We start from the raw sequence: 14,552 nt of genomic DNA, 5'->3' as shown, positions 1-14,552 counted from the left end.
AAGGTGCTAAAACCAAAATGGTCTTGAATGGCTACATGAAGAGAATCTCCCATGGCTCTAATACCATGTAAGAATTTGCCAGAATTCACCCAAGACAAAGGAACTCAAACACAAGCACAACAATAGACCAAAGAGAGTATGATCAAAATGATAATATATTCATTCAATATTAATTGAAAGTACACTATGAGTGCCTATATATAAAGGCCTCTGTAATGCTTCTAGAATGCATAGAAGTCAACAACATGATAAGTCATACAACCAGACACATGTCCACTAGATATGGGTTATCCTCTATTAAGCACAAGAGTTAGTGTGATGATGAGAGGATAAGCCTACAAAGGTGTAGCATGCCAAAAAATGTTGTAGACACCATGTGCTAAATTAGAAGTGTGAATAACTATGTTGTCTACATGACAACTCAAATAATTATGCAAACTCCAATGTTGTAGACACCATGTGCTGAATTAGAGTTGCTTACTCCAATGCTGTCAACATGACAACTCATAAGAGTACGCAAACTCCTAAGTGTCTCACCTAAATAAATAATAAAATAATGCAATATAATAAAATAATGCATTAACCTATATAAACTTAAGTAAATATTAAATTATAAATACTTATTTACACCAACAATAACAAAACCTTAAAAAAAACCCTTCACCCTAGTAGAAATTAAAGAAGCTCTATTCATACTCAACCTAGACAAATCTATGGGACCTGATGGATTCCAAGCCTTTTTTTTCCAAAAATTTTGGGACATGATAGGGAAATACTTATGGAAAGAAATAGAAACTACTAGAAATGTAGGCTCTCTTAGCTAAAATGAATAATACCTTTGTAACCCTTATCCCAAAAAATTAAACTATGAGACACCAAGAGATTTCTAACCTATAGAACTTTGTAACACTATATACAAGGTATTATCCAAAGTTTTAGAAGATAGACTTAAAAAATTATTACCAAAACTAATATCAGAAGAACAAACAGGGTTTGTATCAGGAAATCAATATTGGATAGAATTATCATTATACACGAAACTATTTATTTACTTCAATCCAATAAAGATGTTTTCATGTTTATGAAATAAGAAATGTAAAAGCCTATGATAACGTTGATTGGATATTCCTTTGTAAAACTATAGAAGCATTCACCTTGCATGGAATTAGATTAACCCTATTTTTAATTGTATAGAAACTCCCACAATATCACTTCTTGTCAATGGCGCTCTAGAAGGTTTCTTTTGTATATCTAGAGGAATCAGATAGGGAGACCCAATGTCACCATTTTTATTCATTATCATGGTAGAAGCTTTTGGTAGATCCATTAGATTAGCATAATTAGAAAACAAGATCGAAGGAGTAGCAATAGCTAATGTCACTCCAAAAATTATACACCAATAATTTGGGAATGATACAATCCTTCCTAGGGTAAGCACAATACAAAAAGATCAAAAAATTAAGCAAATCATACACACATACATGGATGCATTAGTTCCAAAGGAAAATGAGGCCAAATCAGAAATATTCTTCCTAAATACTCATGCAAAAATAGAAAATAGAATGTGTAATATTATGGGGTATAATAAAGGTACATTTCCTTGCAAATATTAGGGAATCTAGCTAGACATATGGGTCAAGAAAGGAAGATCATGGGAACCTCTATTTGAAAAAATAGATAAGAAATAGGAAGTTGGAAAGGGAAATGACGAACCAAGGTACATATAGTAACTCAATTTAAATTGGTATTATCTGCAACACCCATATATTAAATGTCATGATTACTACTACATATAGGAGTATAGAAGAAACTTGAAAGAAAATTTTGAAACTTCTTTTGGAGTAGGATTGAGGAAAAGAAAAAATTAGCAATGATCAAATGGTAAAACATATGCAAATCTAAGGAACTAGGTGAGCTTGGCATCAAATACCTTAAGTGGCAAAATGAATCTCTAAGAGAAAATCTTCTATGGAGAATGTATCGTGAAAAGGATAGTAAACAGGCAAAAATTCTATACCAAAAATATATAGATAGTTCGGATCTAATATCACTCTTCGGAATTTTCAATCCCCCTAAAGGCTCACAAATTTTGGATTTCATGACACAATGTCATTCTATCATAACTAAAAAACTTATATGGGATGTAGGAGAAGCAAAAGAAGCCTTATTTTGGTAAGATTCTGATGCAAAAGCATCTAGAGGTATAAGGGCAATCCTGTGTCACCTAAAAAAAATACCTAGAAATAGTTTCTATTTCATGTCTTTTCATTTCTAGATACCCATTTGGGTCAAATAAAGGTTCCAACTCTCATAGTTCCACTATCAGTGTTCAGGGTTAGAATTTTTAAGCACCTTGGGATACATGTAAATGCCAAAAAAATAGGACTATGTAATTGAGCCATAATTATGGTGAGTTAGAAGGTGCAATTTGGAGGGATGATGGTAATTGTAATTTAGAACATTCCAAAAAAAGAATCAGGTCAAAAGGCCCCACGGTTAGAAAGTTATTGTAGTTTTTTAGTTTTTAGAGATCTCCTAAGAATGCTTCAAAGTCAGGTTCGAAGTACTAAATGACCTCGTATAGGCCTAAAAAATGGGGGATGAGAAAAGCTTGTCAATAGGGCAATAGAACACTCTGAGAGCTTTCTAGAAATGTAATCAGTTTGTCAATCAGAGCTACAGTTCAAAAGTTATGCCTCCCAAAAGTTCGGCTACTGTTTCTGGATTCTTCTAATTTTGCACCGACTTCTAAAGTGACTTCTAGAGCCTTCCATTTTGGTGGTGGATGCCAACTAGCACTTTATAGAATGTATTCCTAATCCTTAACCCTTTGGGGTCTATTTAAGAACATTTCTGGCATTGTAAAAGGCAGTTCAGAGTGAAATTTGAGAGAAGGTACTGAAAGAAGAAATTATCTCCAAATTTATACTATTGTAAGCCCATATGAAATGTTTTGCAGTCTATTCTCTCAGTACTGAGTGTATTAGCATATTTTCATAGTTAATTAATTTTTCCCTTTCCTATTGTGTCCATTCTATTATTGGGTTGTGTCTCCATCAAGTGGTATCAAAGCATACCTCCATCATATTCACAGGGTGGGTTACCACCATGAAATAACTACAACCTTCCAATAAATATCAAAAACTCTATAATTGAACAATGGGGGAAAAGCATCAAGGATTACATAAAAATGATCGATAGAAATGGAAGAACATATTAGAAATTGAAATCAACTGAAGAAATAACTTTAGTGGATCAAGAAAAACAAGCCTTTGAACAATTCCTAATTCTAAGACCATTAAGCCTCAAAGAAAGAAAGGATAAAATAATATGGGGGGCATCTAACAATGGGAAATATAATGTTAAGAAAGGATACGAACTAATCACCAAACCACAAAGATGGGAAAAAATAGATATACATTTAAAGCTCTGTTGTGACCCAACAGGTCTCCAAAAAGCAAGCATCTTCATATGGGTAGCAATTCAAAATTGAATCCTAACATAAGATAGATTTTGAACATCCATCATGGTGTCAAATATGAAAAAATAACTTGGAAATAATAAAGCATTTATTATACCAATGTACCTTTTCCCAAAAAGGATGGCAATGGCTTTACAATAAATTAAAATGGACAATTGTACTTACCAAAGAGTTATGGGACAACTTAAAAAATTGACCAAAAGGTAGAAACTCAATGACATATGGAAATTTATGGAAAAATAGCTCCATAATTTCTATTATGGGAAATATGGAAAGAAAGAAATAGACACATCTTCAAAAATGAGGAGATGTCAGATGCCTCTTTATTAAATAAAGTAGAAGGAAGCATAATAGAAGTAATAAATAGTCACCTGAGAAACACAATAAAAGAAGAGGGGTCCTTCATAGACTAGGATGTCGATATGAAGATGAATTGGAGAAACCTAATTAACCCACCAATGACCTATAGAGAGGCAAATAAAGAAGCAAGAGAAACTATAAATGGGAACCCCCACTAAGAGGATGGACTAAACAAAATTTTGATGGAGCATCTAGAGGAAATTCAGGAAAGACTGGATTAGGGTTTATCATCCATTGAGACAATGATTTCTAGTTAGCCAAACTAGAAAAACCACTAGGAATCCAAACTAATAACATATCAAAATCTTGAAGCACTAATAGAAGGACTCAAGATATGCCTAGAATTAGGTATCAAAAAGTCAAAATTAAAGGAGATTCATAAATTATCCTAAACACACTAAGAAATGGAAATACCCCTAACTGGAAAATAAACTCCAAACTTGAAGACACTCTTCCCCTTTTGGACCAATTTGAAGATACTAAAATCCAACATTTGTATAGGGAAGGGAACAAAGAAGTGGATACCTTAGCAAATATGGGAGAAGATGGAGAAGATATCTATGTCAAAAATTGTGAGCACAATTCATAAACACATAATATACTTAAATATAGGGAAAAAGGAAAGAGTGGCAATCCGAGACAATAATCAGCACCACCTATCCATATTCAAATCAAGAAACTATAAGTTAGGAAATCATGATAAATTAAGCCTAAGGCAGATTAAAAGTTAAGCATCAGTACATATGAATAATCGATCAAATCTCAACACATAGGTTGTGTATATGCATCACCTTCCATATAAAGTCTAGATTAGGGGTAACTATGAAATTTATTTTTTATTATCTCTAAATAGTTTAATACTCCTTTAGTTCCTCTAGCAAACATAGAGAGGTGACCAAGTAAAGCATAATCAGATAATGCAAACTAAGTAAGATCTTTTTTTTTTAATTAATAATCAAGACACTACATTAATGTAAGACTCATGTGCTCTAAAAACATGTATTTTAATGTATAAATTCAAATATCAAATTAACAAATATAACCAAATAGAATGTCTACAACTTTCAAATCATTAAGATCCCCAAGACTTAAAACGAGGCTAATGAGATTCTCAATCTAACAACAATTAACTCAAGTTGTTAAAATCTCTATTTCTCATATCGTCAAAATCAAATATGATTAGAGGAGTATTTTGCTCATTTATTTTCTTCCTTGATATGAAAGATACTAAAAAGATCTTGGCCAAGAAAGATGTTCCCTTTGCAGATTTATAACTCTACATGATGAGGAAGGACTAGAAGAATAATTTGCACATGGACAATGCTACATACCAAATTCATATTGAATAAAGGGAAAAGTAATGCAAATTTAACAAATTATAACAAGAAAAGGATGTAAAATGTAAAACTAACAGAACCATCCTAATATAAAGGAAAATCTTTGTAAAGATGTCATATTTAAGTAACTGTAAGAATGGACAACCTCTCAAGTAGGTGGAGAAAATAGGGCATGCCCCTTTTATTCTTTTTATAGTATAGGACCCCAGGTCCTCGAAAAGACTAGAGGTTTTCTTTCTCTGTTCTTTCCTACTAGATCTCATTTGAATGAAAACTTTGTAATTTTATTTAATATTATACTATAATCTACAGGGCTTTGGCCTTTTACCAATCAAAAAATAATAATAAAAGAGACATTGTGAATGAAACTACCATCATCAAAGAAAAAAATATGTCTTTTTATATTAGGACTGACCACCCCCAAAAAAAATTGTTTATTTATTTCATAGTACAAAGGGGAAATAGAGCTTTAAAAAATTACAGCATCAATCACTATTGTAACTATATATTTTTACTTGATTTGGCAACTAAAATCATAAAGGCTTTATAGTTGAAAACCATTAATTTTGCACACAACTAATCAATAACCAAATATTTTTCTTTTAATAAAGTTGTACATCTAACTAATGTATATTAAATCTGATTTTTTTTAAACTTAATCCATACCAAGCTAGTGATGTTACACATATCAAATGTAAATGAAATTAGTTGTTATGACAACAATGTTATTTTATTTGACTTATTTTATCATCACTACGCATATGTGTTCCTAATTTTTAGTTTTGTAATGTTGTGAGTGTGACAAAAGTGTTTTTTTATTTGACTAATATGTACATGTGTTTATAATTCATAGTTTTATAATATCATCCTATAGTGAAAATGTAACGCCCCACCAAGGGATCCAAAGAATTAACCTAGAGTTTCACTAAGTTTTGTAACATTTTTTTTTTTTTTACATGAAAGTAAATACCATACATAACTTATTCACAATAACAGAAGTAATAGCAATGTCCATCTGAAAGTAAACATAACATACATAACAGATTACATTCTTTAAAGATCCCTTAATGTTGAATTACATACAAGAATCCATCTAGTACAATATCCACATGAAATAATAATGATAAGTCCAATGTTTAAACATTACATTTCCAAATGCTCAATCATCCACTGTACATGTCACAGGGTATGATAAGCTCAAAGAATATACATATGTGAAATAAGGTACATCATCCTATTCTAATCCATGATACATCAAAGTCAATCACATGATACACATGATACATCATCATAGAATACATATACATCCATCATAAGATCAATCATAATAAACTAAGTGCATGGTTCCTCCCAACCATTAATAGCATCATTAGACCATCATGGATCCTAGCCATCCCTCCGTGCGTAACATCCCAAGTCATCGAAGAGATCATCGGTATTAACATAGTAGGAATTTCACTCCTAACATATACAACATCATATGTAGAAAGTAATCTAACATGAAAATATAAGCATAAGATAACATCATCTAACATATGCTAATCATCAATGAAAGGATTCATATCCACCATCACGAAGGACGCATCAGCCACAATGTCTCAATGAGTCTCAAATGATAAGAGTGGAAAAAACACTACCACTCGACCGCATGGTACCTAAGTGGTCCACTCCCACCATGCTAAGGAGATAATCTCAAGTCCCAAATAGGCTATCAAAATCACATAGCACATATCTCTATAAGTCCAGGAAACCTAAAGGTATACTAACTCAAAGGTTCCAAACACAAAATCTAACATCTACTTCCCAGAGGCACACAATGACATGTAGGAACCTACTATGCAAGCAGGAAAGTGTCATCGCATTTATCACGTACAAGTTACCCTGGCAGTTATCCACGGGTCCATATTGATCTCATGTGGCCACTAGTATCCTCTCATACTGACAAGGCATACTATGGAATGCAAGGTCGCAACCATGCATTCTCACTACTCCCATCCTAGCCTATACAAGCACTCAAGGCATGGGCGAGAAAAAAACACTTATCTTTTTAGGTTCATTCAGTTAGTATTAGGTGTGAATGTTATCACTTATTAATCCAACTTACAATGAGTTACTCTAGCAACCTCTTAGGACCCCAGCCCCCATTGCAAGCCACTTCCCGTCACTACATGCAGATATCCTACCCTAATGCTCATGGACTCATAAATCTCAAAATTACAAAAGATAATTCATAAAATCATCAAATATGCATAAAAGCATCAAATCTCCATGAGAAAACATCCATAGAAAATCATGAACACAACAGCTCTCTATTGGCAACTGAAGTATCACTGATAATCAAAATTATCCAATGGTTCTCAATAACCAAAATATATCTCAATCATACTGATCAAAGACTCTAAAAATGGTTGAGTCAAACATGTCACAACATGACATCATCAAGAATAAATCCACATTTCAGTCCCATCATGGCGACTAGAAAATAACCAAGGATAACTAATCGATGACCGAAATAATGGTTAGGTCAAGAGTCTCATACACAAGAATCTCAACTATAACAATCAGTAATCACAACCAATTCATAGAGCATTCCATCACATAACCATGGTTGGGTTTATAAAGATCGAGATTAAAACATCATCATGACATCACAATCACATAACTCCCAAGCCTTCGGTAGACATCCTATAACTGGTCAACACTAGTCAACCCTGTAAACACCTAAATTTGATTACACTACTTTGATAATCCTATTTAGTTATCTCTAAAGGCATCATTAATTAAATTCCTATTTAATTAATCCTTTGCCATCCCCTAACTAATTAATTTAATTAATCATCTATAGTCCTAATTGATAAATCAAATAACCTATTATTTATCAATTAAATCCTATTCTTCTATCTAATTCCAAACTCCCCATTTATTAAATAAACCTATTTAATAAATGAAACCCTCAAATCTAATAACCCTTAACTTATTCCTAAACCCTCTTTTTAGCCTAATCCACCCCATCCACCCATACTAACTAAGCTTAGTCACTAACTCACCCACCCTCATGAATGCCATCCACTTGAAAATCTCTAACATCCCTAATCTAATCCTAAACCCAAGCCTAATCCACCCCCTAATGTTGTCACATTCCCTAAGCAAGCTTAAGACTTTCTTAAGCCAAGGAAAGTCAACAATCTCAACTCCCCTCAAAATATCCCAACCACTAAGCTTTGAATGCTCTTACAAAAGCCATAAAGACTCTTACAAGCTCTTACAAGCCATAATGAAGGATCTTTATGAAGATATTATCCTTTGAGCCTCCTTTGTTGACTCATCCTTCCCCTTTCCTCCATCCACTCACCTTGTGACATGTGTCACTCCCTAATTGGTGCTAAACAAGCACAATCCATGTGCTCCCTTTTGAGTGCATCCTATCCCTCCTTAAGCTTTCATCTTTCCTTCCATCTTAGCCCTCCATCACTCAAGCCCTTAGCCTATAAATTGAATCCCCTCCCAAGCCATTTCATCATAATCTTGGAGCTAAAGTTATAATGCCCTTTTGAGAGCCAAAAGCCATCAACCATACCCTTATAATGCCAAATTAAGAGCTCACAAAGCTACCAATTTGCCATTTTTCATCTCCATTGAAGCTAGTTTTTGAGAACCTTGAGCATACATCCCAATCCTTAGACCCATCTACCAAGCAAGGAGTTGAATTCCATTGGGAGAGTCCATTCATTTGGCTCACATTTCCAATTGGGGTTTCCTCTTTAGTCTCTCATTTATGTTATGGTTTATATGCTAGTTAATGCTTTTGTTTTTTAATAGATTAGTATTACTTGCTAACATATTTTTCATATACATTTTGGCATGCCCGGTGGGACCCCACTATGGGTCATTTAATCCTCTATTTCTATCTATATGTTGCTTTTTGCTAATAATCTAATGTTTCTTGTCATTTGAGTGAGTTGTAGGGTTTAATCTTGTTCTTGCAGGTTAAAGGAAGCATTAGGAAGAAAAAACAAAGCTTCAAAAATCAAATTCCAAAATTTTTTTGAAGAAAATCTGCGTGTTTTAAACCAAATTCTGTGCAGTGTCGTCTCTGCATATCGACGTCTCTGACTGGTCGACTGTCATCTCCGAATCTGAAACTGTTGTCTCCGAAGTGAATTCTATCATCTGCACAGATCAGCGTCTCCGCATTTCAGCATCTCCACCTGGCTTTTATCGTCATCTCTGCCTCTAACCATCATTTCCACCTGGCCATTTTCTTATTCAAAATCCATTTTTTCATCTTTGCTGCCGCCATCAGTCAAACTGTCGTCTCCGCTGCCACTAGCAAACAAACTGTCGTCTCTGCAACCCAAGCTATCATCTCCGCCGCCGCCAACTTAATCTGTCATCTTCGCCTCTTCCTCTGTCGTCTGTGCAGATTAGCGTCTCCGCAGTCTGGCATCTGCGCCTGATGAACTCTCGTCTTCGCCTGTCACTGCTGCACATTTTCTTTAAAATATTTATTTCTGCACTTTATAGTTTTAAAATAAAATTAAAAAAGAGTATAAATCAAAATTTGACTTTTAGTGGTTCCGTAGGATTTAGACCATTTTAAGCATTTTTACGCATAGGAAAAACAACAAAAAAAGTTTTAAAAAATTTTTCCCATAGTTAAGCTTTCATTTTTGAAGATTTTGGTGACTAATCAATTTTTTTTTTATCTTATTGCAGGTTGGAGCAACTTTTTGGGTGACTAACCATGTTTTTTAGGTTTTTCATGGAATGAACCTAAATGGTTAAACACATTTTCTATTGAATGAATGTTGCTAAAAAAATACACTCTTGAATGCCATGGGTTAAAATCAAATTTTCTTTGAATGCATGATTAAAACAACAAATCCAATCTTGAATGCCAAGGATCAATTAACCATTGCAATATCAAACACTTCATTTGGAGCTTCTAAAATTGAACAAAACAAATCTCTTTTCCACATGCAATCTAGATAAAGTTTGATTTTTGGACATTTAAGAAACTTTGTTAAGTTAAAATACAAATTTGCAAAAATCAATTTGAGTAGTTCCTTGGACTCACCTCTTTTCTAATCACCCATCAAATATTAACCATTGGTTGCAATCTCAACGCCATTCATGGGGATGGGTCTACTTGAAAAAGGTGTTAAATGTTCCACAATCTAACTCACTCACTTGGTCTTTGAACGTTTGCTTTAACTTTATCAAAATTCTTAAATGATCAAAACTCTAGATTAAATCGATCACACTTCAAGTTTGGGCACTAAAATTGAACAACTATTGATGTGGAGGGCCTCCGGGCGCACGCTTGACAAATCGAGTCTCACACATCTTTGCTTTGGGCTTTAAAACAAAATCACACCAACTCTTGAATGCTTTAAAAGGAAATTAATCGATACTTGACGTGGAGGGCCTCCGGGCACGCGAGTTTACTTTTGTTGACCCTAACTCTTCTTGTTTGCATTCTTCGATCGATTTAATTTTGTTGGCGCTTCAAATTGGAATTGAACATTGTCTCTTAAACATGAGTTCTTGAAAAGTCTAGATTAGCACACATAAGAGTCAGTTGGTAAAAGAACAAGCGTGTTTTTTAGCCCAAGGTCATCCAAGTCTTCTCTCCCCTTGTCTTTCAAGGCCATCTTGGGTGCATAAGATTAGGATCCAAAACCTTGTTTCTTTTTAGGAGGCCTACTTGGGGATTTCATCATCCCTTGGATGACCTCAACTCCAGAATTCTGGCGGAGTATAAGAATCGGGAGGTGAATCGAAAGACACCTCTCTTGGGATCAATATTTTGTCACTCGAGCTAAGCCTCAAGGAACTTTATACCCTTGAGAAGTGAAAGAGGAGAAGTGGGTTACCGCTCCTCTCAGCTGTGTGACATCTTTTTGGTCTCATCTATGGATTTGGGCCTCACGTACCTTGCATATATTGAGGACTCCCTAGCTAAACCAACTGTCAACCTTGCAGAAAACCATCTAGGGTGTTAATGTGTTTGGAGTGACTGATTGAAACATTTTTAGAACATACACACTCCTCAGCGCAAGTATCACATTCTGAGAACCACAAACTTCTATCTGGGTGTTCCTATCTATTGCTTGTTTTTATTTTACTTGTTGAATGAATGTTTGCCAAACTTGGTCAATCCTAGCTTAGGGCATACTTAGCATAGTCACTGCCTATTCTAGAAGTTGAACGAGTTGAAGCAAAACAACCAAGATCTCTCAAAGCCAAGCAGATTCAGGAATTGATGTCAGAGCAACCCAAACCCAAACAGAAGTTCCACAAAGTTAAACTCAAACCATCTCTAGCATACCAAGAACTTTCAGCCAAGAGAAAAGAAATAACACCAAGCCCACGAATTGCCAAACTCCACAAAGCAGAGGACAAAGTTGCTGACGAAGCAATTCAAGAGGCCTAGTTAGAGCACACCATCAAATTTAGCCAAAATCTAGGAGTTAACAATGCTTATGCCTTACCAACTAGGCATGATTTCTATGATTAGACCCCCTTGTTTCTCCACATCTTCTTGGATAAGCTTCACTTTAGAGTCATCTTTGCAGAAAATCCAGCCATTTTAGGTTATCCTCTTAAGCATTATTAGCTCATTCATCTCATTTAGGACCAAACCATCTAGCCAGCAATCCAAAATCTTCACATCTAAGCTTTCAAAATTTTTGTCACCTTGCCAAAATTTTGCCATTCCTAAAATCTTCCAAACCCACCAACAAGGTTATCCCTTTGACAGAGCTTTGTCTAGGGTAATCTAGCTTTGTCACCTGTCATCCCCCATCACCTTGAGCTAAAGGTTGGGATCCACAAGTGGTCAATCTCGTGTTCTTCCTAAAGGATCATCAGTCTATCCTTAAGTTGACACAATCACCACCAAGCTTGCACATAGGAAAGCAAACCTTTTGTGCTTTGGCAACATATCTTTGAAGTTAGAGTCTCCAACCCAATCCTCCTTAGGTTTTGTCATATAGCTTTGCCTCAACCTAGGAAATCATTTTCATAGAGAAGCCTTCCCCCTTTTGCATCCATCAGCATTATTGCATCTCATCCCTAGGAGCATTTTTCATGCCACCCATCACTCGCTTATCCAAGAAGAAAGAAACAACGGAGCCCTATCATTTGGATCGAACAGCCTCACCCCCCTTGAGTACTCAGCCATCCTTTAGCCCAGAGAAAGGTATGCCATCACCTACTAACATTGAAGCTTTCATGAACCAACCAGGAAATGCCATTATAGACAAGAACAAAGAGACAATCATGGCTAATTTTTGAAAGGACAATGTAGGAACCTTTGACTTTGGAAGACCCCGTCCATTATGAGATCCATCTCACCCATTGTTTGGGCAGCTACCACCACCCATAGGCTCTTATGATCCAAATTATCCTCAATATATGCCAAAAGAAGAGCCTCCAGCCAATCCATATGATCCAACCGACCCAAACATACCATCATCCACCCAAGTTGAAATCTCCATGCTGCAAGCCAACCCAACCACCACCACTCCATCCTTGGTTCATACCTCTCCACTCCAAACCCCCTTTACCCAAAACACCTCACCATTCATGCCCTTCACTATTGTTGCTGCTGCTCCCCAACCCAGCCTTCCAAATCCACCCATCTCCCAAATCAGTGCTAGCATCTTTGGCCAACCTTAGCAATATACAACAAGGATGTCACCCATGGGGCCAAGTAATCAACCTTTCATCACCCCTAGCTTGTTCACCATAGCCCAAAGCACAATCCCATCATTTCCATTAGGTCTTGGGAGCTCAGCGCCATTAGCCACAAATCCACAAGCTACTACCTTCACTTCACAAAGCTATCAAATCCCACAAGCTACTGCCAATTTCCTACCAAGCTCCCAAGTGACCCCAGCCCCTACCACCACTCTACCAAGCTTCCAAATCCAACCACAAAGCTATCAAACCCCATCAGTTCCATTCCCAAGCTTTCAATTCCCACCACCTCCACCACCAACTAATCCATTACCTCCAATTACCAACTACTTTTCAATGCCACTTCTAGGAGGTAATCCACCACCCCATCCAACCACCAATTATTTGTAGATACCATCCCAAATGGGGGCACAACCCACATATATTGGTCAAACCCCACAAGCCCCCCGATCCTTTCCCCAAGCCTCACAACCATCTTATACCTTACCTCCAAAAAGCAATCCATTTATCCCACAGCCAGCTTATGTTCCTAAATCCCAACCTCAAATCCCATATCAACAGCAAGCCTTGCAGCACATGCAGCAATATGCGCCACCTCCCCCTCAACAACTCATCATCCACCATGCAGCTGCCCAAACAATGTACAATCCCTATCAAAAAATCCCTCACAACCATCCATATTCAGTGGCCCCATCCATCACATACCTACCTCAAGGCACTCCTACATTGGGGGCACCCCACCCATCACCTATCAATTCAGAATGGGAGCAAATGAAGACAGCTCTGAAAGCCATCCAAGAAGGGAATGATCCCAAGACATTCAAGTTTGAGAATGTGTGTCCTTACCCATTTGATAGAGCCATTACCATGACACCATTTCTCAAACATTTTGAGGTACCCAAATTTGACAAATTCAGAGGAAAAGGAGACCCTATCACACATATCAAAGAATTTTACATGCACTGCCAGGACGTGGCATACAATGATGTCTTCCTCTTGTGCCTTTTTCCCAAAAGCTTGGTTGGACCAGCTCTTGAATGGTTTTACAGAATCCCCTATGGCACAATTAAAAGCTTTGCTGAATTATCTGAGGCATTCGTAGCCCAATATGCCCATCTTGTTAAAACAAAGCTATCAATAGTTGACCTTGTCCACACTAAGCAAAAAGGTGGAGAAAGCCTTGCTGAATACTTGCAAAGATGGCAAACCCTTACCACCCGCATATCCTGCACCTTGCCAGAGCGCCATGTGGTGAAAATGTTTATTGATAATGCCCATCCCAGCTTGGCTCACCACATGACCATGAACTATTTGCAGACCTATAAAGATATCAAAGAGAAAGGAATGATCCTTGAGCAAGGACTCATTAAAGATGGTGTGGTCAAGATTTACAAAGAGGCCAACCAAAATCAATCACATTCCAATGACAAGTCTAGGTATTGGAACAAAAACAAGCATGTTGCAACAGATGGCGTCACTGACACCAAACATGTGAATATTGTTGGTCCTTCTCACAACCAGTCCAACCCACCATATCAACCACATAATCAACAAGCTATCAACTACCAACAGCAAAATCACCAAAGCTATCAAGGCCACAATCCAAGACCCAACTTTCAAGGGTCTAACAATCAAGCTAATGCCATCAATGTAGCTATAGGACAAAAGCC

This window comes from Cupressus sempervirens, chromosome 9 (assembly GCF_028749045.1).
Source record: "Cupressus sempervirens isolate cs-2001-9-10 chromosome 9, ASM2874904v1, whole genome shotgun sequence".
In the NCBI taxonomy this organism is placed as follows: Eukaryota; Viridiplantae; Streptophyta; class Pinopsida; order Cupressales; family Cupressaceae; genus Cupressus; species Cupressus sempervirens.
The sequence above is the reverse complement of the archived record's forward strand: the minus strand, read 5'-3'. Positions refer to the sequence as shown.